This window comes from Panthera tigris, chromosome C1, assembly GCF_018350195.1.
Source record: "Panthera tigris isolate Pti1 chromosome C1, P.tigris_Pti1_mat1.1, whole genome shotgun sequence".
Lineage (NCBI taxonomy): Eukaryota > Metazoa > Chordata > Mammalia > Carnivora > Felidae > Panthera > Panthera tigris.
In genome coordinates, this window is record NC_056667.1 from 166,267,962 (window position 1) to 166,295,491 (window position 27,530).

Below are 27,530 nucleotides of genomic sequence, written 5' to 3' on the forward strand. Positions count from 1 at the left end.
AGAAGACACCATCCTTCCTCTTCCTACCAGCAGCACACCATGCAAATACACTACACCCAGGAAAACCTCCTTGGAACAATTGATTAAGAAGAATATTATAACAAAACTGCTCCCCTCCCCCCATCTTGTGGGGATGGGGAACAGCTTGCTTCATTAAAGATTCAGAGTGGCTAGTACTGCCTTGGACCAGGCTGATGAGTTTTGGAGTCTCTATTTAGTCAACATGCAAATTATAATCTCCCTCAAAAGGCTTGAATTTGGGCAAAGAATGCTGATCAAGAAAATGGAAAAGTATATATATACCAGCAGACTCTGTCACTCAAAATCTCTGCTCCTGTTAACTGTTCAGACTGAAGAGAGTACGGGAGCATGCCAGCAATAAAAGCCAAATAAAAAGCCTGCCTCTGTCCTCTGCTAGCTGTGTCTTGCTTTAAGATATTTAATCTCTCAGCATGATCTGAAAAGTGAAGACAGTAGAATTTCTTTATAAAATTCTAGCAAATTTGAAGATAACACCTGTAAAGTGACTAGAACAACTGTCTGGCACATAACTTAATATGTAACAAATGTTAACTGCATCTCATTAGGAATGTACTTTGGGGAATGGGTGAAAAACCTAACCTGAAGCCTTTCTTACTATAATAATTATTTCACATAAATGACTACTTTCCTCCATAATATGATCTCTGAGATTGATCTGAAGTGAAAGTTCCTTTTTTTGTTATGAAACATTTAAAGCATAAATAAAATAGAATAGTATATAGCTCGTCCCGGGTTTGACACCTGCCATCTTGTGTCTCAGCTGTACTCGCTGCTACTTCTCCTTCCCCTCAGATCAGTTAAGCAAATCCCAGAAATAATATCATTTCATCCATAAATATTTCAGTATGTCTCTCACAAATGAGGATCAAAAAATCCCCACATAACCACAATACTGGTACCACACTTTTAAAGTTAATAATAATTCCTTAATATCATCACATATCTAGTCAGGGTTCAAATTTCCTCCACTGTTGTATGCATGGTTTTCCTTTCCCTAACAATTTATTGAATTAGGATCTGAATAAGATCCATACACTGTAATTGGTTGATATGTCTTTCAAGACTATTTTAGTCTAGGGGTGCCTGCGTGGTCAGTCATTTGAACATCTGACTCCTATTATCAGCTCCGGTCATAATCTCACAGTCATTGGATCGAGCCCCATGCTAGGCTCCACACTAAGCACGGAGTCTGCTTGGGATTCTCTCTGTCCCTCTCTCTCTGTCCCTCTCCTGCAAACACATGCTCTCCATCTCTCTCAAAATAAGCAAACATTTTTTTAAAAGACTATTTTAGTCTATAATTCCCCTTTCTTTTTTTTTCTTTTTGCAATGGATTTGTTGAGAAAACCAGGTTGTTCATGCTTTAGAGGTGTCCTCATGCATCTCTGTGGGATCTTTCAATGCATTCTTCTGGTTTTCTCTTCTTTTTTAAGTTTATTTATTTAGTTTTTGGGTTTTTTTCAATATATGAAGTTTATTGTCAAATTGGTTTCCATACAACACCCAGTGCTCATCCCAACAGGTGCCCTCCTCAATACCCATCACCCCCCCTCCCCTCCCTCCCACCCCCCCATCAACCCTCAGTTTGTTCTCAGTTTTTAAGAGTCTCTTATGCTTTGGCTCTCTCCCACTCTAACCTCTTTTTTTTTTTTTCCTTCCCCTCCCCCATGGGTTTCTGTTAAGTTTCTCAGGATCCACATAAGAGTGAAACCATATGGTATCTGTCTTTCTCTGTATGGCTTATTTCACTTAGCATCACACTCTCCAGTTCCATCCACGTTGCTACAAAGAATTTATTTAGTTTTGTAGAGAGACAGAGACAGTGTGAGCAGGGAGGGGCAGAGAGACAAGGAGAAAGACTCTGACGGAGCCTCCCCGTTGCCAGCACAGAGCCAGAAGCAGGACTTGAACTCATGAAACTATGCGATCATGACCTGAGCTGAAACCAAGGGTCAGATGCTCAACTGACTAAGCCACCCAGGTACCCCTGGTTTTCTTTTCCTCTGAAAACTGGGAATCATCTACGTAGAGGCCCGACCAAAAAGAGTTCGACTCTTCGTCACAAGTAATTCACAGGTGATACTGTGGACCTCCATTAAGAAGCACCTGATGCTTCTTGTCTCACTTTTTGTGACATCGGCAGCTGCTCGGTGGGCATTACCTGAATCCATTGCTGCAAAGTAGAAATGTTCTATCATTCATTCTTCATTTATCAGCTAGTAGAGTCCTACAAAAAGAAAACTCTCTCATCAAGTCTTGATTATCAATTCCTGATTTCCTGAAAAGTCAGAAAAATTGCTGCATTTCTTTGCTTTGTTTCCAAAACACTTGGGTTTGTCTGCTAGCATTCTACACAGGTAGCCACTGAGGGGCCTTTTCTTTTAAAGTATCATTATAAACTGGTGTATTTAACATATCTGGTATGTTCCAATCTATTATTGATATTATTCTAATGATGATTAAATTATTCTATTTTTGCTTAATAAGAGCTTATTCAAGTTGACTCCTAACTCCTTTTGATGAAAACCTAATAGTCTTTATAGCTTTCTTGCTTTCCACCTAATCTTTTATTTCCTGTCCAAGACTTAGGTTGGAGAATCAACTATTTCTCCAAGGGCCCTAGTTCCTTTCAGGAAGAAATGGCACTTAGGTATCACAGTCTGGTGGCTTGGGCTGCTCATTGTTATGCAATTAATCATTGCTTCAAAGCATTTTCAGTGAACAGAGGGAGTAAATACTAAAAAAAAATAAACCCACGCATCACAGGTTCTTACTGATATTGTCATTCAAAGTCAATAGTACAAGGTTTCTATTAACCCCACTCATCTTCACTGATCTTTGTCGTCATCTTCTTCCTTCAATGTCCAAATTCCACTTTTCAAGGACTCCAACATAATAACTCATCTGTTTTATCTCACAGTACTAGTCTCAGGATTGTAATACAATTACTACCCCCAACAATACACTAGAGAGTAAATAATTTAAATTCTCCTTGCATTTCTTTTGTTCTCAGGGTATATATCCCTAGGTTTGTATAGTCAAATTACTGTGGTTTTAAGTTTTAAGAAGTTCTTTTCTATGTGGGTTATGCCACAAATTTGCTACACAGGTTACTTGTTTCACTTTGCTTTTGACTTTTAGGGATTGCTTTTTACACTTAATTTTGTTTTATAATTATTACATTGGATATTCACATTGTTCCAAAATCATATCCACACACACACACACACACACACACAAAGGTATATTCAGGAAATTCTAGCTTGTCTACCTGTCCCTACCTTCCCCTATAAGACTCATATCTTATATTTAATTGTTTTTCCATTCTACTTTTAATATAAGTAAATACATCTCCTTTTTTTCCCCTTTTATTAACTATGCCTCATGCCCAACATGGAACCCAATGTGGGGCCTGAACTCATGACCCTGAGATCAAGACCTGAGCTGAGATCAAGAGTCAGCTGCTTAATCAACTGAGCCACCCAGGCACCCCAAATATATCTCCATCTCATAAAATAATGGTAATATCCTGTACATACATTCATCCATCTTCTTTATTTCACTCAGTGGTTCCTGCATCATATAACTTTCCTCAGTCATCATATTGGAACAATTGCTTATGCTGGCTAAGATAATATAATGATTATCAAATATTACTATCACACATGTGAGATTCAACAGTAGTATAATGAAATAGGCATCCTGTCTCCTCTTTAAAGACTCAGTAATGATTAGTTTTAAAAGCATACCTTTTGACTCCCTTTGCCCATGTCACTTACCTTCCAGGGTCAAAAGGTACAAACTTCCAGTTACAAAATAAATAGGTCACAGGGATATAATATATAGCATGGTTACTGAAGTTATTAACACTGAATTGCGTATTTTAAATCTCTAAGAGACCAAATCTTAAATCACAAAACAAATTCACTATGTATTGTGATGGATAGAAACCAAATTTATTGTGATGATCATTTTACACTATATACAAATATCGAGTCATTATGTTGAAAACCTGAAACTAATACGTTATATGTCAATTTTTCAGTGATACCTCAATTTTAAAAAAGCTCATTTGATGTGTCAGTATTAAAAGGGAACACTCATAAAACTACTTCTCCCAAAAGGTGGCTGTTTCTGTTAGTCAGTGTTGCACTCCTTTACATGAATACCTATAGAAAACTGGTATATTAATTCTCTTCTCCTCCTTTAGGCATTTGTAAGAACAAATAGTCTATAGATTAAAATCTTGAAATATTTGTAAAAAGCCCTAGAATGCATGTAAGTTATTTTTTCTTTTTGCCATTTCTTATATGTAGAAATTTTATAATGGAAAACATTGGAGTCAGAAGGACTGAATAGAAATCTTAGCTGACCTGCTAACTAGGTGGATGAATTTAGGTAAAACATTTTACCTCTGAGAACTTCAATTTTCTCATCAGTCAAGTGCAGATAATACTACCAATACCAGAATGTTGCTATGAGAAAGAAATAATTATTTGAATGCAACATATAAACCCCATAGCACTCTGCAAATGTAAAGCACAATAAACAGAGAATAAAACGGCTGGTTTGATAAAAAGCCAATCCTAAAGCTTTAACTTGTTTGTTTAAAATGATAGCAACATTTGACTGTGAATGAGAGCTTTAGAATCATCCAAGCTGCAGTCTGGAAACTGACTTTTTGCCTGAACAGAACTCAGTTATAAATATCTGTCTTTGGGTTTGACATGCAATTCTGAGGTGAATCGAACATGCTTCAGAATTTTAATCTGACATCGAAGAGCTAAAACTCTGAAAGTAGATAAAACATTTTGGAAAAAAAAAAGCAACCTGTTAATCTCAAGTGACTTTTAATTCCAATTCTGATTATTCAATATAGTAACATATCTTCAGATAGAAACTCATTTCTGAAAATTCATCTTCAAAGCTTTTATATAATCTAAGCTGGAGAGGAAATGGACCTATATTTTATGTTGAGGGAAAATAAAATACTAACATTAATCACTTTTTCCCTTAAAACTTTTTAGACATAAACCTCATTAAAGAAAGAATATTATACTACATAACTTTTTGAATGTGATTTAGCAAATGATAAAGCAACAGGAATACCTAAGAGACTTATGACACTGCATTAAAAATCAACTACGATCATATTGACCTTTTGGGCTATTACAAAGCATACCTCACCGAAAGTATTCATACTTGCCAATGAACTCTGAGCGTAGTTCTCTGCTTTTAAAACAAAATTAGCTTTGGGAAGTGCACATTGAAGGGTTATACCTAAATTCATATGTAAAATTAAAAAAATATATACCATATGTACATTTTTTAGCTCAACATTGCAGGTGCATGTTATTGTCTTCTTTGCACTTAAATCCTGCATGCGCCAACCATTGTATGCCTGAGCCACCAATGCAGTCATGAATAGCTCACTGGAGGAGGGAGGGCACATGCATTAGGGGAGGGAGGGCATCAAGCACATCCAAAAACAGTGAGAATAGGTCACTGAGCTTCCACATATCCATCATCCAGATTTAACAATATCAAGAACTTGCCACATTTACATCATCTTCCCTTTATTACTTTGAGAAGACTGTTAAGCAAATCTCGGACTTCAGGCACACTTCAGCCCACATCTCTAGAAGGATGGTCATTTTCTTACATAACTAATATGTAAATTCTACCATAACAAAATTGCCAATTGTTCCTTGATTTCATCTATTACCCAGTTCATAATAAAAATTTCCCAACTGCTTTGAAATAGTCATTTTAGAATTGGTATGTTCATATTAGGACCCAAATTCAGTCCACACATTACATTTGCTTATTATATCTCCCAAACCTGTTTTAATCCAGAAATGTGCCTCCTATATATTCTCCCATGCCACTGACATAAGAAACCCTCCCTTTCTTTTAAATACACATTCCTTAAGTGCCTATTTCTTGCTAGATACTGAAGCATTTATTACCTAATTTGATCTCAAAATATCATCAGAAGTGATATAGCAGTCACAGGTACTTGTCTACCAAAATTTGGTTTTTCTCCCTTATGGTATGGAGCTTTGCTACGAAACAGCTGCCAACAGAGGCCTTCCCAAGGAGCGACCATCTAAGCCAGGTGGATTACTGTTGGTCTAAAGCATTTCCCAGGGAGAGATCCCCCCAGTAACCTCCCCTCACCTAGGAATCTGCTCCTTGCAAGGTAAGTTGTGGAGATATTTGTTCATAGACATATCCTTCCAAGACAAAGTTCTTAACCCCCTTCTCTGTGCTATGATGTTGTGATTCATTTCTATTCTACCACTTCTTGCATTTAAATTGTAGTCCTACGGGGGTGTCTGGGTGGCTCAGTTTGTTAAGCATCTAACCCTTAGTTTTGGCTCTGGTCACGATCTCCCGGTTTGTGGGATTGAGCCCCACATCAGGCGGGCTCCTTGCTGACAGTTCAGGGACTGCTTGGGACTCTCTCTCTCTCTCTCTGCCTCTCCCCTGCTTGCTTGCTCACTCGCTCTCTCTCAAAATAAATAAACTTAAAAAAATAAAAATAAATACATTGCAGTTGTATCTATCTTTAACCCACTACACAGTAAATTCCAAAAGAAAATTATGCCTTATTCAACTTTGAATCTCCAGGGCTTACCACACTGCCTAACATATAACAATTTGTGGAATTAAAAAAAAAAATGACTCAATTACACATCCCACTCCTAGAATATGTTTAAGTGGTAGGTTTATCATTTATTTGAAAGGAATTTTTCTAATGCATCCCCAACAAAATCACAGCACTATAGAAGAACTGAGATATGAAAAGTGTGATACATAAAATTATAGAATAGGAAGGGAACAAAGGGAAAAAGGTGGCTAGGGAAAGAGTCCAAGAGAAAATTTTATACTTTCAAGTAAGAAATGTCTCTGAAATACCAAAACACAAAGCAAATGAAATTATTGTCAATAAGAGGTCATGGATCCATAACTGTCTTTGCACAGGAACATCTCAGGCTGATTAGCAGTTAAGCCATTTTTCAGTATTACCAAGGTTGAGATAACACAATTCAGATCAATGTTTAACTATCTTTATTGTTGAGAAAGTCGAACCCAAATCCCTTACACTTCAGCTTAAGCACATTTCTTCTTTTCCATCATGAGAGGTGAGCAGCTGGCTGCCATGCTAAGCAGATCTCTTTATATACTCTGAGACCCTCCAAATATGCACTGTTTATTCCAGTCTTTAAATAATGCAGCTCTCTTCACACTCTTCCTTATGCATTCTGTTGGGAATGATCCTTTATGTAATTCATCATATTAAATCGTCTATTTTGTTTCTACATTCCTTAACTTTACCTCTCCCCAAGCCCCTTCTGTTAATGTCTCTAGTTCAATTTACTACATAAAATCCTTCGCTTCTCAAATTGGCATTCTGCTTTCTATACCTTAACAGACAGATAATAATTTACTTTGCATTTCATTCCTTGTTCTGAAGTGCCTAATGATAAAATGAAAACAGTCTCAATCAGAATCATGAAACCAACCTTAAAGAGTTTCCATATGTCTTGGGAAGATTTGCCTTCCTGGAAATGTGTTGATGAATTTTTAGCACAAATTAAACCTCACAAAATCATTCCTCAAGTATTTCTACAAGCATTTTGCCATCATGTCACCCTCTGATACTTTGGAATGGTAGAGGCAGTTTGAAGCTGAATGACATTGATTCAAAGAACCCTGCTTACAACTTACAAATCTGAGAAATGTTTCTGGGAGGTGAAGTAAGTGGCCCCAGGGAAAAAGGCCAGTTTGAGGGTTCACAGTACTATGCTGCTTATTAGAAGGTTTTTATTCTGCTTTCATTTACTGCTAACCAAAAGGTCTGACAGATAAAACTACTGGTAAGATAGAGCTAAAATGAAAATGCCTTTTAAACCTTAGAAACCAATACTAAATAATAATACCAACAACAAAATTGCTAAACCTTACTTTGTACTGACTATTGATATCGGTACTATTGTAAATACATTACATGTATTAACTCATTCAATTTTTAGGATACTCCTGTAAGGGAGATGTTTATCATCATTCGCACATTACAGGTGAAGAAACAGGCTCACAGACTTTAAGTAACTTGCCTAAAGTCATGCATGATTTAGCTTGAATTTAAATTCAGGGCATCTGGCTCCAGAGTCCATGTTATTAATCAAGACTTACACCATGAATGATTCAGAAGATTCATCTTTGTGACACAGGAAATATATCTGCTAAGGTAATACATATTTAGTAAATATGAACATTTCCAAAATTATGTTTCATCTTAACAAAAAATAGAAAAAATAATCAACATAGTATCAATGTGGTTTTAAGGTGTCTGTTTGTTCCATCCATGGCAACTGATAGAGAATATTTTTACTAGCACATGTATGTGTCTGCCTGATATTTTAATAAAGACCTCTCTAAATCTAAAAAAAAGTCTTAATGTAAACATCAGCTGTTTATATGAAATTATTTTATACTCAAATAATGTTTAGAAAATGCTTTGTCCTAACAAATGGAAGATTTCAGAGGTAGAAGCATAAATCTTATAAAATGAGATTTATGAACAACATGATATTTTATACATTATCATCATTGGGTCCTAACCACTATATATATTCAAAGTCCCAATGGATAGAAAAATTGATCAGCAAATATCAACTTTCTAGCATTTACTAAGTGCAAGGCCCTGGGCTAGATCCTGTAAAAGAGGGATAGTTCTAATGTAAACAGTGTCAATATCTATCTGCAAAAAATACCTAACCGAAGATGTAAAAGATCTGTATGCTGAAAACTATAGAAAACTTAAGAAATAAATTGAAGAAGACACAAAGAAATGGAAAAACATTCCATGCTCATGGATGGGAAGAACAAATATTGTTAAAATGTCAATACTACCCAAAGCAATCTACACGTTTGATGCAATCCCAATCCAAATTGCACCAGCATTCTTCTCAGAGCTAGAACAAACAATCCCAAATTTGTATGGACCACAAAAGACCTGAATGGCCAAAGTAATGTTGAAGAAGAAAACCAAAGTGGAAGGCATCACAATCCTGGACTTTAGCCTCTATTACAAAGTTGGAATCATCATAAGAGTATGATATTGGCACAAAAACAGACACATAGACCAATGGAATAGAATAGAGACTCCAGAATTGGACTCATAAATGTATGGCCAACTAACCTTTGACAAAGGAGGAAAGAGTATCCAATGGAAAAAAGTCTCTTTAGCAAATGGTGCTTGGAAAACTGGACAGCAACATGCAGACAATGAAACTGGACCACTTTCTTGCACCATACACAAAAATAAACTCAAAATGGATGAAAAACCTAAATGTGAGATAGGAAACCATCAAAACCCTAGAGGAGAAAGCAAGCAACAAACTCTTTGACATCAGCTTCAGTAACTTTTTACTCAACACGTCTCTAAAGGCAAGGGAAATAAAAGCAAAAATGAACTATTGGTACCTCATCAAGACTAAAAGCTTCTGCAATGCAATGGAAACAACCAACAAAACTAGAAGGCAACTGACAGAATGGGAGAAGATATTTGCAAATGACATATCGGATAAAGTGTTAGTATCCAAAATCCATAAAGAACTCACCAAACTCAACACCCAAAAACCAAATAATCCAGTGAAGTGGGAAGAAGACATGAAGAGACACTTTTCCAAAGAAGACATCCAGATGGCCAAAAGACACATGAAAAGATGCTCAACGTCACTCATCATCAAGGAAATACAAATCAAAACCATGTTGAGATACCACCTCACACCTGTCAGAATGGCTAAAATGAACAATTCAGGAAACAACAGATGTTGGCAAGGATGTGGAGAAACAGGAACCTTCTTGCACTGTTGGTGGGAATGCAAACTGGTGCAGCCACTCTGGAAAAACAGTGTGGAGGTTCCTCAAAAAATTAAAAATAGAATTACCCTACAACCCAGCAATAGCACTACTAGGAATTTATCCAAATGATACAGGAGTGCTGATTCATAGTGGCACATGTACCCCAAAGTTTATAGCAGCACTATTAACAGTAGCTAAATTATGGAAAGATCCCAAATGTCCATCAACTGATAAATGGATAAAGAAGATGTGGTTTATATATAAAAGGAATACTACTTAGCAACAAGAAAGAATGATATTTTGCCATTTCCAACAATGTGGCTGGAACTGGAGGGTATTATGCTAAGTGAAATAAGTCAGGCAGAGAAAGACAGATACCATATGTTTTCACTCATATGTGGTATTTGAGAAATTCAACAGAAGACCACTGGAGAAGAGAAGGGGAAAAAATAGTTTCAAACAGAGAGGGAGGCAAACCATAAGAGACTCTTAAATACAGAGAACAAACTGAGGGTTCATGGTGGGGTGGGGGGGTGGAACGGGTGATGGGCATTGAGGAGGACACTTACTTGTTGGGATGAGCACTGGGTGTTGTATGTTAAGCGATGAATCATGGAAATCTACTCCCAAAGCCAAGAGCACACTGTATACACTGTTAGCTAACTTGATAATAATTATATTTAAAAATATAAACCAGTAACAGAGCATCTGATAAAAACTAAACATCTATGTTAGTTGCATTCTTCTGACTATAAGAACAGAGGTTCACTCAGGTTATGGCACATAATAGCGGTTAGCTATAGGCTGTATTTAGAAATAAAAATATATATAGGTGTTTCCACAGACCGCATAGAAACCCAAGAACCATTCAGCTCAGGCTAGAAGAGACAAATGAATTCAAGATGGAAGGTCATCGGGATTCAAAGAAGATCTAGCAATTAGGTTACCAACATGAGTCTGCCTGTCCCTATTCTGCTTATTGCCATCTCTGTTTTACGGTCATTGGGTCTCTGTCTGTTACCACTGGATTCCTTCTCTCTGTGTATTCCTTTAAAGAATTCCAGAGAGGGTATCTGATGCCCAAGTTTGTCACCATCACCTTTGTTAGGCTGAACTTTCATATCAAGACTCCCTTTAGTATTACCAGAAGGTATACCTACAATGAGTGAACACCTCTTTGCTTGACCTAGACCTCCTGAAACCACATGGTCACTCTCAATATCTGAAGGACTCAATTCAACTGGTCCTAAAAAATCTGGTTACAAATACATCAACTTGAATACCAGTGCAGTAACTCCAGTTTCTTACTTAGAGCCCACTTTCCTTAACATGACATACAATTTATGGGAGGCAGCATATAATATGACATAACATGTTTTTATAATCTGTGGAAGATAGATGTTGCACTGGTTGACAAGGTAGTCTCTAAAGGCATTACCTGTGTTCAAATTTAGCTCTGATGTTTACAAGGTATGACTACGTGCAAGCTATTTAACCTATTTACACTTGTTTCTTTGTCTAGAAACTTGAGACTACTAATGTAGTCCCTACTTCATAGGGTTGTTATGAGGATAAAATAAATAATTCATTCAAAAAGCCTCAAAATATGACTGGCCACAGTGAGCATTTGATGAACTTTAGCTATGATTTTTCTATTACTTCTCACACATCTTATCAATTTTATCCCTTATAACTCCCTAACACAAAACTTTTATCCAAGCATATTATGCTCTTTCATGTTTCTATTATTGCCCTCTTTCTGAATCTTCTTCTCAGAATTTTCTCTACTAAAAGTTTCCCCATCCTTCAAAGTTCAGCATAAATTTCCTTTCTTGAGTGATACCCTCTCTGGTTCATAGTCTAGTTGGGGGCCTCCAGCAATTCCTCTGGCCCTATATGCTTATGCAACTCCTCACACTAAGGGTGAGCAATTCAGTGGCCCCCTCCCACCCCCCCCCCCCCCTATTGAATCTGTGCTGACCTTGGGACTAGCTTGGACCACAGAAAGTGGTATAAGTACATTCTGGAACTCTCAAACCCAGACCTTCACTTCCTCCTCTTGGAACATAGCCACCATGCTATGAGAAGCCCATGCCACATTGAGATATTACATACAGGGGAACCAGGCACAATGGTTGACAGTCCTAGCTTAGTTCCCAGCTGATGCCAGTGCCAACACTCAACCATGTGAATGAGCCATCTTGAATGGTCCAGCCCAGTCAAGCCCTAGATAACTGCAGCCTTAGGCATCACCAAGTATCCAGCTGAGATTAGTCAGCTCAGAGAAAATAAGAGATAATAAAATAATAGTATAGTGGCTTGAAATGACAATAAAATGATTTTAAGCCAGTATAATTCTGGTTGTTTTATTACAGCAATACCAAGACATCATTCATGAAACTCCTGGACAGAGTAGGTATTTCTTGGGCTAAGCTTTCATAATTCTATTCTGTAATTTAACAAATTGTACTGTAATTATTTATTTTTTAGGTCTGTCTCCTCTACTGAAAGTCTCAAGACTAGTAAATATGGACTTAAGGCAAAAAACTTTCAGAATAAGTTCCAAGAAAAGTTACAAAATTTACAAAGAACAAAGGTATAACAAATGAGAACAATTCAAAAGTCACCCCAGTCTATCATTTTGGCAATATCTAACCCTTAGAAGATTTGGAGTAAGTTCTAGAAGGGGTAAGACTTTATCATCCTAAAACAAGAAACTGAATATTAGAATTTCTATCTAGAAGTATATTTATATACCACCTTCTGATAACAGAGGGAGAAAATAAAAACAAATGAAATAGAGAAAGTAGCCAAAGTTAGCCAAGATTATTTTGCTAGTTTATTTTTAAGAAGAACAATGACAAGAGGGAACTTGTTTTGTTAGGCAGAAAGATTTTTTGGAGGCTGGGTAATAGAGGGATTTTAAATGTGGACTCTGGAGCCAAGATAACTGAGTTTTAAATTCAGTCTCATAGTCTGAGTTTGAATCATCTCTACACATTTGTGTAGCCAAGCACTTGACCTGTCTGTGCCTGTTTCCTTATTGATAAAATGGAGACACTGACAGTACTTACTGCATAGGGCATGGTTCAGGAGCCAGTGAGTCAATATATGTAAAGCACATAGAATGGTGCCTGACATTCAGTGAGACCTGAGAGATACTGCTGTTCCCCCTACTCCTCTTCCTGCCCCCACCCTCCTCCTACTATCAGGAAGGCACAGTAATGATGATAGTATCATTTTAGATCATGGAGAGACAAAGTGGTCACTGGAACTAGACAGTAAATAGTGCTTGACAACCAGCTCTACAACTTATGCTGGAAACAAAAATAAATTCCAAAGAGAATTTTGCTTATAAATCACAAAAATTTTGTAACATTTAGAAGGAAAAAAATAGAAGAGTGTCTTTAATAGCTTGGTTTGGGTGGGGAGGGAATCTTAAGTCAGATATAAAATGACAAGCCATTAAGGAAATGGTTGTTAAACTTGACCACACTAAATTTTTAAAATTCTGTGCAAACTTATGCCGTAACAAAGTTAAAGGACAAGCCAAAGATTGCAAAAAAGAATTCTGTCAGGATTAGTGCCCAAAATATATATGAAACTCCTACTAAATAATAATAAATAGCAAATAATGCAATACAAAATGGGCAAAATGATAAACAAGCTTGTGTGAGTGAAATGCATAATTCAATAAAACTCCACAATAACATACCCTTTAATTAAAAAAAAAAAAAAAGATGTTACATACTTGGTAATTTGATCCTCATCCTCTGCGTGGGCCCTGAGCTAGTGTTATCTTCTGAATAGGAAGAGAAGAACGTGGGCGAATCAGGGAGATGGGGATGAGAAGGCCAGGGCTTCCAAGTTTCAGAATTTTTCCATCCCAACCTTTCCAGATTAGAGCCATTAACCTTTCAAAAATGTAAGGTACGTAGTTGAATCTTTTGAAACTCACTTATCATGTTTTGGTGATATGTTGCTGATGACAACATCATCATCTTAGTAAAGGCTGGACACAACTCTAGGAGATTCTCACATACTCAGAGCAATCCCATGAGGTAGGTGTGATTATTATCCCCATTTTGCCAGTGAGCCACTAATTGGCGACAACCCCAAGGTCACCCAGAAGACTCAGGAATCAAACCGAAGTTATCTGGCTCCAACATCCATACATTATTATCATATCTGGCTCCAAGCCACATGTCATTATTGTCTCTAAACATATGACATATGAAAAGACGTTCGGTGTTGTTAGTAATCAGAGAAATGCAAATTTGCTACATACCATTTCATAGGATATACAGAATGACAAAGAGTTAAAAGTGTGACAACAATGAACTCTATGAGGATGTGGAGCATGGCAGTCTATGATGTTTGGAGGGCTTACAAGCTGGTGCAAATCCTTTCAGGGGCAATTGCTAGTATTTACTTCAATGGAAGATGTGTGTTCTCTATGCTGTGGCAGTTTCATTTCTACACATACACGGTAGAGAAAAGATTTGCCGAGGAGGTTAGCAGAGAAAGGCTCATTTAAACCATATTTATAATAGTAAACACTATGTATATTTTATAATATGAAAATGTCCATAAGTGAAAAACCATATAAATTTGGAACAGACATAAGATGGAATGCTATTCAGCAGTTGATATGAATAAATTGGAATGGCTAGCTTCATAAAAGATAAATCCTCAACGATTGCATCATATTAAAAAAAAAAAGTTAAAAAATGATGCAGTTGGCTCCCATTTCTATAAAGTTAACATGAAAAAATATCATATTTTTCAATGATACATGAGTACAGAGTAAAGTACATAGTCATGAATGCAGATGATAAACAGTAAATTCCAAGGCATGGTTGCCACAGAGAGAAAGGGATACGGCAAGACACAAAGGACTGTATCTGTAATGTAGTCCTGGCTTTAAAATTAAAAAAAAAAAAAAAAAAAACAAAAAAAAAACAGCTAAGGCAAACATGTTGACATTTAATAAAACTGGGTGACAGGTGCATGGTGCTATGCTAGTTTGTATACTTGTCTCTACACTTAAAGTATCTCATAATAAAAATATAAAAACAAATAAAATATGGCATAACAGAGAATGTTTCAAAAATAAATAACAAAAGAGGTGATTTACATATATTTCATCAAAGTCCTTCTTTAAGAAATGCATTGCTTTAGAGGAGCATCTGTTGCTCTGAGTCTAGGTCCTTAACTTTGATGGGTCCTGCCTCCCTTTAGAGATTTAACAAAATAAACGTTTTCTACTACAGCAATAATATTACGGTTTTATACAGAACAACAATGTAAGAGGAATCCCAAAACATTATTGTGATTAACAGGATACTAAAATTAGTGACAAAATATTTATGAAAAAACCAGCCATATACTTGTCCTCACCTGGCAAAATATGCCACAGGACAGATAACAGCAGGCAAAATATGAAAAATATGTTTTCACCACCTTTTTATTGAGCTTTGGTAGTTGTGCTTTCATACAGAAAACATTCAGGGTTGATGATTTTGAATCAGGTTAATAATTGTCAAGTTATGATTAATGCCTTTAAATTATCAAAAGGTAAAAAAGCTCTGGGGTGCCTGGGTGGCTCAGTCGGCTAAGCGCCTGACTTCAGCTCAGGTCATGATCTCACGGTTGGTGGGTTCAAGCCCCGTGTCAGGCTCTATGCTGACCGCTTAGAGGCTGGAGCCTGCTTAGGATTCTGTGTCTCCTTCTCTCTCTGCCCCTCCCCCACTCACACTCTGTGTCTCTCTGTCTCAAAAATAAATGTTAAAAAAATTTTTTTTAATTAAAAAAAAGGTAAAAAAGCTCAAGGGTGGAAAAACAAGTCATTCTGTGTCTGACTATGAGTTCACTGGCCCATTACTCTGCATTCCCATCATCTAAATTCCAGGATAAGCACTGATTCAGTTACAAAGTCTGAGACTCAGGTATGGGGAAGACACATAACAGAAACTTTGTCTCAGGAAGAGAACCCAAGATTTCAGAAACTCTCTTTCCTATCATTGTATTTCTTGCCATTGAGGTATCCCCACTCCATTTGTAGTTTATTCAAATTGTATGTCTTTTTGTTCATGTGCGGACATAGTAACATCACACTTAACCAGAGTCATCTAAAGTGGCAGTCTGTATCATATGAAATGTGGCCAACATAAGAATATATACATAAAAGGCCCAAGAGAAACCAATACACAAAGCACGAGTTTAATCATCTAGTCTTATCTTACTTAGAATGTTAAAATTATCCCAGACTGCTATAAATGGAAGCTGATTAAAAAGCATAGATGGGGCACCTGGGTGGTTCAATTGGTTAAACGTCCAACTTCAGCCAGCTCATAATCTCATGGTTCGTGAGTTTGAGCCTCGCAATGGGCTCTATGCTGATAGCTCAGAGCCTGGAACCTGTTTCTGATTTTGTGTCTCCCTCACTCTCTGCCCCTCCCCCACTCTCTCTCTCTCACTCATTCAAAAATTTTAAAGGCATAGTTATATCATATTATCTGGATGTATCACTAAAGGAAGATATGGGGAAAAATAAAAATTTGTCACAGAGATTAAGGAAAACCTAATTCTAAAGCCACTTACAGCACAAGCTTTATCATCTGATCTATCATATCTTGAAGAACTCACAAGAATGCTACAGTATTTATAGTCCATTCATAGTTCATGGCCTGGATTTTTAAGAAAAAACAATGTGATGTTTATTCAGTGTACATTGATTAAGAACCATGGGGAGATCAATTTTAAGCCTCTGATTCTAAAATTCATCTGGAAAAAAAGATTTTTAAGAATGTTCTGAAAAAATGAGGGAATTTGTCCTATCAGTAATAAGGCATAGTGTAATAAAATAATAATTAATAGAGTAAGATGATATCACAACAGACAGGTGAACCAATGGAAGAGAATTTTTTGCTAAACAGATAATAGGAAATGGAAGTTAGTGATCTTTGATAAGGAAAGCATCAGCAATCAATAAGTAAGTATCTAATAAACTGTACTACAACATTTGGTCACTACTTGGAATATTGGTTATTTAAGAGAATTTATATTCTTACCTCAAACCATCTATTAAATAAAGTTCCAACAGGAAGAATTAAAAAAAAAACTTTTAAAAAAGTACCTACTTATTTAATGGAGAAAGGACTTTAAGTATAGAGAAAAATGACTAAATTTAAAAAGATTTTTTCAAAATGTAAATACCTTTATTTTTATCATTATAAAAACAATATGTGGGACATTCGGAAATTTTAAAATGCATGAAAAAATAAGAAAGTTTGTTGATTTTCCTCACCATCCAGGGAAAGTTTTGTTACATTTTAGAGCAATTTCTTTATTTTCTGGTATGTATATATATGAGCTTTTCTTTTTTATTATATAACTGGAAGCACAGTTGCTATGTAACTTAAAGCATTCAATTCTATATCAAGCAGATCTTTGTACGTCAATAGATACTGATGTACATGGTCATCATCATCGTCAATGGCCACAATATATCTTACTCCATTAAAAGGAACATTTTGGATTTAAAAACAAATACAAGCAAAAACTTTTCTCTTTCAACTACATGGCCTCAAAACCTGATTTTGGAAGTCTTTATTTTTTTTTCTTCTAGTTTTAATAGTTTAAAAAGTTAAAGGGTGATTCTGGCTCAGTAGGGTTGTTCATGTACTATATTTCCAAATATTACGTCTATGCATTTGTTTTACTTTCTTTGAAAACTAGTGAGGTTGGATTTTTAAAACAGTTATTAGCCATTGGTATTTCTTCTTTTCTAAGTTATCCCTTCATGCTCTTTGATCAAGTTCCTACTTGGAAATTTTTTTTTTCATTTCTAAGAGATCTATAATATTTACAAAATTAATAGTTACCATATATGTTATAAATAATTTTCCCTGCTTGCCATATTTGTATGTGATCTTGTTAATTTTTGCTGGATGAAAGGTTTCAAATTAGTCATTTTTTTCAATGTGTACCCCAATGGTCTCTACCTTTATTGCCATGCTTAGTAAGACCAACTATCCACTTAAAGACTTTCTCATGCACTTATGTTTTGATTGTTTTTTAAATATTTGAATCCTTAATCTGCTTGAAATTTATTTTGATATGAGGTATGAGAAAGAATTCTAACACTGTTTCCCTCAAAATGTGGATATTTGTCCCTAGTGAATTAAATACCATGAACATATGCCAAATTCTTATATCTACTTAGGTCTGTTTTAAGTCAGCATTCTGCCATCAATTAATTATCAACTGCCATTTTATTATCTTAAACTTTAAATCAATAAAAGCATAAAAGTAAAAGGCAACAAAGTAGAAAAATTATTGCAGCAAATATGAGACAAATATAATATTACTATGATAAATTATACAAGTCATCAAAAAACTGAAAATCTAATGAAGGGTATGGAAGATGGGCACACGACATAGGGAAAACTCATAAGAAAAATAAGTAACATAAACATTAAAAAGTGATTTTCACTTCTCTAGTAATCAAATACTAGTTTAAGAAATGAGATAACACGAGGTGGCTGAGTGGCTCAGTCGGTTGTGTCTGACTTCAGCGTAGGTCCAGGTCATGATCATGGTTTGTGAGTTTGAGCCCCACATCAAGCCTCTGCACAAGTGCAGAGCCTGCTTGGGATTCATTCTCTCTATTCTCTCTCTCTCTCTCTCCCCCTCTCTCTGTCTCTCTCTCCCTGTCTCTCTCTGCCCCTCCCCCACTTATGCTGTCTCTCAAAATAAACTTTAAAAAAAAAAGAAATGAGATAACACTAAACTACCCAATTAGCAAACACTGTTTTATAAAATAATCATTTTTCAAAAGCCATCAAAAGAATCTGAGGAGAGAAGCATGCCTTTACTTCCCAGTAGGCATATAAATTGACAGAATCATTTTTAAAAGCAATTTGGCAATATCTAACAAGAGTCATAAAACAGTGCATATCCTTTGATTCAGCGTTTGCCTTTAGACTTTAGCCTAGAAAATAATCTGAAATGTAGTAAAAGATTTATGTACAAAGATATTCACCTTAGTTTTATTTATATCAAAAATAGAAATTAGGTAAAAGTCCGATAAAATCACAAGTATATAAATTGTAGCATGATGACAGCATTAAATACTCTATTTACAACCGTTCCAAAACTGTTTAATGGAATGTGCAAAATCTTACAATATAATGTTAGTCAAATAAAAAGAAAGATTTTGAAAGTCTATACATGGTTGGATCCAAATGAGTAAGAATGCACATAGAAAAAAATTGAATGTAAATACATGTAACGATCATCTCTGAGAAGTGAGATTATGAGTGATTGTTATTTTCTTCATTTCCACAATACTTCACAATATGTCTCTATTGCTTTTATCTAGCCAGATGGGAATATAAATTTAAGAATGGCCAGTATTTTTAAGATGGGAAAACTATGAGCAAACATATTTATGAGCTGTAAGAAGCAATAAAGGGGCAGGATAAAGGCTTAACAGGAGGATGGGGAGACTACAAGGATCCTGAGAGGAAGGGGCATCAAAAAAACAGGTGGAGAGACTTGTTTAGGAGGAATATTTTTCCTTTGATACTTGTAAGGAAGAAGTACTCAATAAGGGCAAACACAGGTAGATTTGTAAGCAGAGAATGGAGACAGAACATTCATGCAGCTCGCAAATGTTCCCTCTTACTATCTAATCAAGCAAGAAACAAGCTCACAAGCTGACACTGAAATGGGCTGAGGGTGGTCGGGAATCTGAGAAGAACGATAAGGTTTATGAAAGGGGAATGGGAGAGGGAGCCAATTAAATATAGTGAAAAGAACTGTCCTGGTATTTCTGTTTTCCTGAATACATATTGAGACCATGAAATCATTTAATTCTGGGAAACAGTGCAGTTACTGTATTGTTTGTCAAAGAACAATTTTATTACCATATCCCTGCCATATCTTGATCAATCACTTGATTGAGTCAGATTTTTTTTATTCATTTGACACCATTAAGCCTTTAACCAGGTCAGTAAAGCCCTCCATATTTGCAAATCCAGCAGTCAATTCACACTTTTCATGTTATATTATAATTTTACATTATTATTCTACGACACTTAGGAATTCTTCATTCTTAAAAATTATATTCATTTGCTTCTAGGACACTACGCTCCTTTGGTACTTTTCCTACTGTACTGGTTAACCTTCCATAGACTCCTTGGTGGGCACCCCTTCATTTATGTGACTATAAATGTTAAAGTGAGCCAAGCCTAAGTCTTTCTGCCTCTTCAATATACTCATTCATTCACAAGGTGATTCCATACAGGCTTGAAATATCTTTTGTACATGACAACTTACAGGTATATTACACACACACACACACACACACACACACACACACACACACTACGGTCTGGCCATCTTTTTTTTTTTTTAAGTTTATTTATTTATTTGGGGGTGGGGGAGTATGTACATGCTCAAGGGAGGGGCAGAGAGAGGGAGAGAGAGAATCCCAAGCAGGCTCTGTGCTGTCAGCCAGGAGCCTGACATGGCACTGAAACTCACAAACCATGAGATCATGACCTGAGCCAAAATCAACAGCTGGACGCTCAATCACCTAAGCCACCCAGGTGCCCCTACAGTCCGGTCACCTTAATCTTCCACCTGAACTTCAAACTCCTATACAACTGCCTACTCTACTTAAATGTCTATTGAATTGTCCACAAGCAAAACTCAGACTACTCCTCATCCCCAAATTACTTACCCATTTAATTAAATGAAAACTCCATTCAGCTAGTTGTTCAGGCTAAACACCTAGGAGTCATCACTAACAGGTCCCCCATCTTCTTGCCCTCTCCTAGTAGAGCTGCAAATCCTATCTACTCTATTTTTTAAATACACCTGATCTGATCACTTCTCAACGCTTCCATTCTAGTTCAAGCCACAATATCTCTCGCCTGGAGCATCTTAGTCCCCCAAGGGGCCATATCGCTCATCTCTCATTCCCCACAGTCTATTCTCCCCACAGCAACCAGAGGGATTCGATAAAAAGCCTAAGTCCCATCACATCACCCCTCTGCTCATAGCTCTACCATGACTTCCCATTTCACTCAGAGTAAAAGCCAAGTTCTTTACGAAGACCCTAAAGCCCAAATGGTCTGCTGCCCCGCAGTGTCTGACTTTGAGTCCTCCAAGTTTCTCCCTTTAATTCAACATGCAAGCATCTTTCTGCTTTCTCGGCTTCAGGGCATTTGCACTTGCTCCTCCTTTTTGGAGAACTCTTTCCCCAGATTTACTCAGGAGTCCATCTCTGTCAGCCTCTAAAAAGGAAGTCCTTCTCAGAGAGGATTTCCAAATCCCAAAAGTACGATTTCCAGAGTCTCTTGAAGAAACATGAACATACAATGTGTCCCAGATGGTGCCTCCAATCTTTAACACGCAAAAATGAAGATTTTACTGTGGAGAATGGTGGGCATTTCCCACTCTGTGGAAGGCAGAACAATGATATCTGTCCTTATACACTCAAAAACAGAAAGCTCTCAATTTCAAAAGGCAAGTCAATTGCCCACCTTTTTTATTCAGTCCTCTATCAAAACACTAAGTTTTATTACTATTCTGTCACATGTTATTTCTTAATTAGTAAATTATCATAATCAAAGAAAGCAAGTAATAAAACATGGCACGTCACACAGAAAGAACATCTATCTGCAATATGACAAAATAGAGTCGTTTCTCTTTATTTCATGATACATCCTTTGCCAACTTCTCATCTGACCCTGTTGACTCAACAAATATGTGTGAAAGGCAATTTTCTCATCTACTTACATAATCTTCTCTTCAACACTCGCTTTGGCATATGAAAGCAAAATAAGTTTATGAAGTTCTTTCTCTTAAACAACATGCAAATAATAAAAATGAGCCAGTATCAAAATCACCAATCTCATCCCAAAGGTAATGATATGAAATAATTGATCAGAGTCACCCACTTCTAAATCAAAGATCAAGAGAAATGTATAAACCAAAGACAGAAAAGTCAGAAGTTAGCTACAAAACAGGAGAAAAAGTGAGAGTTTAACACACAGTATGTGTAAGCATTACTGTGTGTGTGTGTTTGTGTGTGTGTACGTGCGCACATGCATTTGAGTGTGCGAATTTGAACAGGCCTATGTGAGTATGTTAGCCTAAATGGGTTCGCGCGCGCGCGCGCGTGTGTGTGTGTGTGTGTACGTGTTCTGACCTGAGTAAAATGGAGAGTGTATGTGTGTCCACCAGAGCGAGAGAATGTGTGTGCATGTATGTATTTGTGCTTGAGCACACAGATGTTTATGGGCATGAAGGAGAGGGTTGTGTTAAGTGTGTGGCAGACTGAATGAGTGTGATTGTGAATGTGTGTGTGTTCATGTAACCAGTAGGAAGAACTAGAGAGTCTTTTCATTTTCCTGCATACTGGGTGTAATTGGAATGTTTACTTAAAAATTATGAAAGCAAAGACAGTTTCACTAAAATTTGCCATTCCTACATAAGAGTAGTTACCTCAAAATGTCTTAATTAAACTCAATAGAAATTAGGTGTGAAAATATTCTAAAATGATTTAGCTACAGGGCATGTAGAATTCAGCTGATTTAAGGATTACCACTTTTGGAGCACCTGGGTGGCTCAGTCAGTTAAGCAACCAACTTCGGTTCAGGTCATGATCTCACAGTTCATGGGTTCAAGCCCCGCGTCGGGCTCTGTGCTGACAGTTCAGAGCCTGGAGCCTGCTTCAGATTCTGTGTTTCCCCTCTTTCCCCTTTCCCTGTTCATGCTCTATGTCTCTCTCTCAAAAATGAATAAACGTTAAAAAATTTCAACATTACCACTTTATAAGTTAGCAGAATGCTATTTTCTTTCAGTTTAAAATAACCTGACATAATGAACTAATTTTTCTTTCAATAAAACACTCTTTAAATCAGTATTACAATTGATTAATGTCTCTTGGTTAAACATCAGTTTATTTTAAATTAGGGTTTAACAAATAAATAATTTCTGAATGGTCATGATTAAATCATTTGCTAGTACGTTAGTGTTATACATAAAACATAAAATACACCCTTGCCAGAAATGCTTCAACTTTTAAAACTAAGTACCATGAAGCACTGCTATAATATACTAGATTATAACTGTATTTTGATTCCCATAACACACTTCAGGTCAGTTCACTAAGCTTTACTCTCCAGAGCTGACTGAGAGGGGATGTACCACATACAGGTCAGTGGAAAAGATAAAAATGTTCTCATCTTCAATGCTGGCCTTAATAACGCTCATCAGATTCTTAGAAACCCCAAGGTAAACCTGGAAGAACATCAAACTCATCCAGGGGATCTGCTGTTCCCCAAAGTTCCAGTTCTAAAAGCCTTTTCATCAGATAGAAAGTAACAAAGACAGGCTTCTTTTTAGAATTCGGCTAATATTTCAGTGTGTTTTCTGACAGCATCTCATAGACATGTGCACATAAATATATGCACATTTGTAAATACACACACACATACAAATAAAAATTTGCTTCACCATCTAATGTCACCTTTCTTTATTTTTCTAAATCAAATAAAAGATTCTGACTAACAATATTTGTTATTCACACTCCTTCCCACCCTGGTCTTACAAGAGCACCAAGAAATTCAGCAAACTAGAGGACGAGCTATGGCTTTTGGTCTGTTGTGGCCACCACTGAGATGCTGGTGTCTAAAACCCAAGGACAGGTTTAAGGTAGGTGGCCCCACATCTCCCTCTCCATCAGTGGCAGACCCTGGAATCTTTATGTGCCTAGAACACAATGGTCTCACTTGTGACCCTACCTTCTCCTCTCCCATTTCATCCATCTATCTCTCATGGGTCCTACCACCTCCAAGATCCTCTTTGGGAGTGGGGGGTGGGGGTGGTCCTGCCACTCTACTGTTTCATAACCCATAATTTTATGTGGACCCTTCTGCCTCTTTCAAGTTTCAACACCTCATTTCCTCTTGGGCAGCCCAATTTAATGTTCCCCTAGAGAATAAAACTCCAAAGAGTTTTAGTTTTACCCTTAGAGAAAGGAGTAAAATGTGAGATGCTCAGACTCTAAAAAAATAATTTTGGCCTCTTCTTCCTGAGAAATGGGGAATAGGTACACTTCAGTCAACAGCAGCCCCAAGTGCTGACATTCTATTAATATACCATTTTGCTTGAGTTTACAGACTTTCTGGACACTCTGTGGAATATGGATAGTACTTTTTACAGATTAATAATTAGATTGCCTCAGGTATGTCCCCTGAAAAGGTGTCTAGATGTTAAAGAAAAACGTACTGGGAATATTTTTATAATTAAGTGCCATACTATTGAAAATGTTTCCAGAGTTTCCAAATGCCCTAGGAGTGTGTATATATGTATACATATGTGAATGTGTGTGAGGGTATCTGGGTGTGTGTGTGTGTGTGTGTAGGTATGTTTATATGTAACAATTAAAATATCCCACTGATGTGTATTCCTGAGCTATAAGAGCATTTTAAAAATAAATAAATAAATAAAAGCTGGATCCTTTTATATAATACTGAAGAAATCTCTTTTCTAGTTTCAAGTGGCTTTAGTTTTGCTAATGAGGATTAACATGCAGATTTCATCAAGATTTTCAAATACATCTGCATGAAGTTACACAGGGCATGGCATAACTTTTAATCTCTTCTGACTGTGGCCACAGTCTTTTTCTCATTCTTAAATGTGTTTCTTTGTGTTTTTGGCTCCCTTTTTTTTTTATTTTTTTTAATGTTTATTTATTTTTGAGACCGAGAGAGAGAGAGAGAGAGAGAGAGAGAGAGAGAGAGAGACAGAGCATGAGTGGGGGGGGGGGGGGGGCGCAGAGAGAGAGGGAGGGGAGACACAAATCTGAAGCAGGCAAGCAGGCTCCAGGCTCTGAACTGTCAGCACAGAGCCCGATGCAGGGCTCGAACCCACAAACCGTGAGATCATGACCTGAGCCCAAGTCAGATGCTTAACCGACTGAGCCACCCAGGGGCCCCTCCCTTTTTTTATTCCAATTACCAAATGTTTATTTCACTCATTTTAACTGGTCTTAGATTCATCAATTCTATTGTTTTTCCATTTTCTAACATTAAATTCTGTGTTTTGTTCCTATTATTAATCTATCCTTACTGCTTAAATTCAGTTCATTGTTATTCTGTTTCAGGATTTTTTTTCCTCCCAAATATATAGAGTTGAATGTTCTACTCATTTATTTTCAAGTTTTATTTTTAGGCAGTAAGCTATCTTAGGGTTATGAATTTATCTATAAATATGCTTTTGGCTGCAAGGCATAACTTTGATATGCAATTTTCTTCTTTAATTACTTTCTTAAAGGTTTACAGTTGTGTTTTATGTTATCTTTGACCTGGGAAGAATGTTTCCTTTTTCCTGTAAATATTCTAAGTCTAGAAAAGAGATTTGTGAAAGCTTAATAATATTATTAGCTATTGAGAGGTGCCTGGGTGGCTCAGCCAGTTGAGCATCTGACTCTCAATTTCAGCTCAGGTCATGATCCCAGGGTTAAGATTCTCTCTCTCTTTCATTCTGTCCCTCTCCCCTGCTCACATGCACACTCTCTCTAAAATTAAAAGTATCTTTAAGAAAATATTATCGGCTATTGAAAATCCCAATGTATCACCCTGAGCCTTTTCTATTTCAATCCTAGAAACAACTGCCAAATTTCCTATTTGTCCTTTTCAGTCCTATCAAAACTAATAAAGGATTTCAAAGGAACTTTTTGCAAAAGTTTTCTACAAAGCTCTTTTTTCTCCCCTTTTTATACCCAAAGTACTTTTTGAAGGAAAGACTGTTAATCGTTTCAGGAAGTCCTTGCATGGCTCTGCAACTGCTAAGTGGAGGCACACTCCCTACCGTCAGAGCACAGCCCATTCTCTCTCTCGCTGGCACTCCCTCCTCCTCTTTCCACCCAGCTACACCACGTTTTAACTAATAATCATAAACTGAGTCATTTGGGGCAATTAAGAAGATCCTCATGATTTAAATTCTTTAAAACCACTTAATATCAGAAATGCTCATGTTAATCATTTAAAATATCCTGTTAGACTTTTGGGTTTCCTCCAAAAAAGGAAGAAAAGGAGAGTTCAGGAGTTTGGGGACAGGGAAGGAGCTGCTGAGAAAATCAGTAAGGCCTCCAACACAGAGTTCAGTTATTCTTACATTTTTTACTCCTTAGCTTAAAAACCACACATGGAAAAAAAACAAACTCTTATTAAATGATTTCTACTTTTCATGAGAATACTTCATAGTTTCACATGCGATTCTTCAGACCTCTGACAAGATCAAAATAAGAGGCAATTTTAAGATGTCATTCCTTATCTAGCCATTTTTTTCAGACATATTTTACCCAAGCCAGACTCAATGACACTGTTCTCCCCTCTTGGTATGTGCCAGATAAACTAGAATTCCCAGTTCAGCCTTGACTATAGTTCTTACAGAATGTAACTAAAGATATATTCCAAGCAGAAGTCCCCAAGGAAAACATCTTTTCTTAATTCTTACTACCGTAATGAAATGGTATAGTTCATAATTTATTAATCTGACTGGAGTCACAAAACAGGTTGCAGGAAAAAAATAGTGCTTCTATCATACCTAGGAGACAAAACTGAGATAATTCATTAGTGATAAATACTTGAAATTCACCATGTTCTGCTGAATAACACAAGGTTTCCTGTAAAAAAAAAAAAAAAAAGTAACGGCAACATACACATTGTGGTCACCTCCAAAGAAGCCTATAGAATTCTTATTAAGTAATTAAAATTCTTGATTATTCATGAAAGAAAATCTACACAATAGATTTCTAAACTATATATTCTACTGAGGTAATAAGTTAAATAAAAGTCTACTGAGCACATGATGTATGAAGGACAGTGGAAACGAGTAAGTTAATAGGATTCTGTTCTTCTCCAAGTTTCTTATGCCTCTTCTTCAAAGAGGATTTCCTGTCACTCCTATGAAGCATACATTTTCCAAGTATGGCCATTCCATAGTTTATAGTTATTAAACTAATGGAACTTAGTACATCAGTTTACTCAAAACTAGCTTCTAACTAAAGGCAATAGACTAACATGTAAAACCACTTTCTTTTAGTAAAGTACTTTAAAGCTCAAAAATAGCCTGAAGGTAATAATGATGAAAACTTTAATATTCTGTCCTACTCACTATAATCCTAATTATCAGCAGCAGCAGAAACATAAACCTTAATTGTCAAGAGGGTTTGGTTGAGTCCTGCCTTCATGGAAGGTGCCATTCCTAAGCCATAAAGGACATTTGAGTTCTGAATGTTATCTCCATACACTGAATCTAACTTCCCTAGACATTTGAACTTTAATCTGTAATTGAGGCTAGCATGTGAATACCATTTACTCATAAAGACAGGGCAGAGTAAATCTAGACATCTCCCCCAGAAGTGGAAGGCCAAAGACCCCAGATCATCAAGACTTAAAAAATTAAGTCATTCAAATACCTTTCCATTCTAAAAATTATTTTCTAACACACACAAATGAACACATGAAAACAGAAACTCTAGGCTTATGGGGAATAAACCACCAATTACATACAAGGCATGACACCAGGCT

At 36.5% G+C, this 27,530-nt stretch overlaps 1 protein-coding gene across 5 annotated transcripts in view; it reads right to left on the reverse strand.

Annotated features, from left to right (window-relative positions):
* Positions 1-27,530, reverse strand: part of ZNF385B (zinc finger protein 385B) — a 445,637-nt gene that overhangs the window by 335,287 nt on the left and 82,820 nt on the right. Inside the window, exon 1 of one of the 5 annotated variants that reach the window (XM_042994810.1) lies at positions 2,204-2,269. The exons of the other annotated variants lie outside the window; for them this stretch is intronic. The gene's annotated coding sequence lies outside the window, so the exon portion shown is untranslated. Of the gene's footprint in view, positions 1-2,203; positions 2,270-27,530 lie in introns of those variants that run through there. 5 annotated transcript variants of the gene reach the window in all.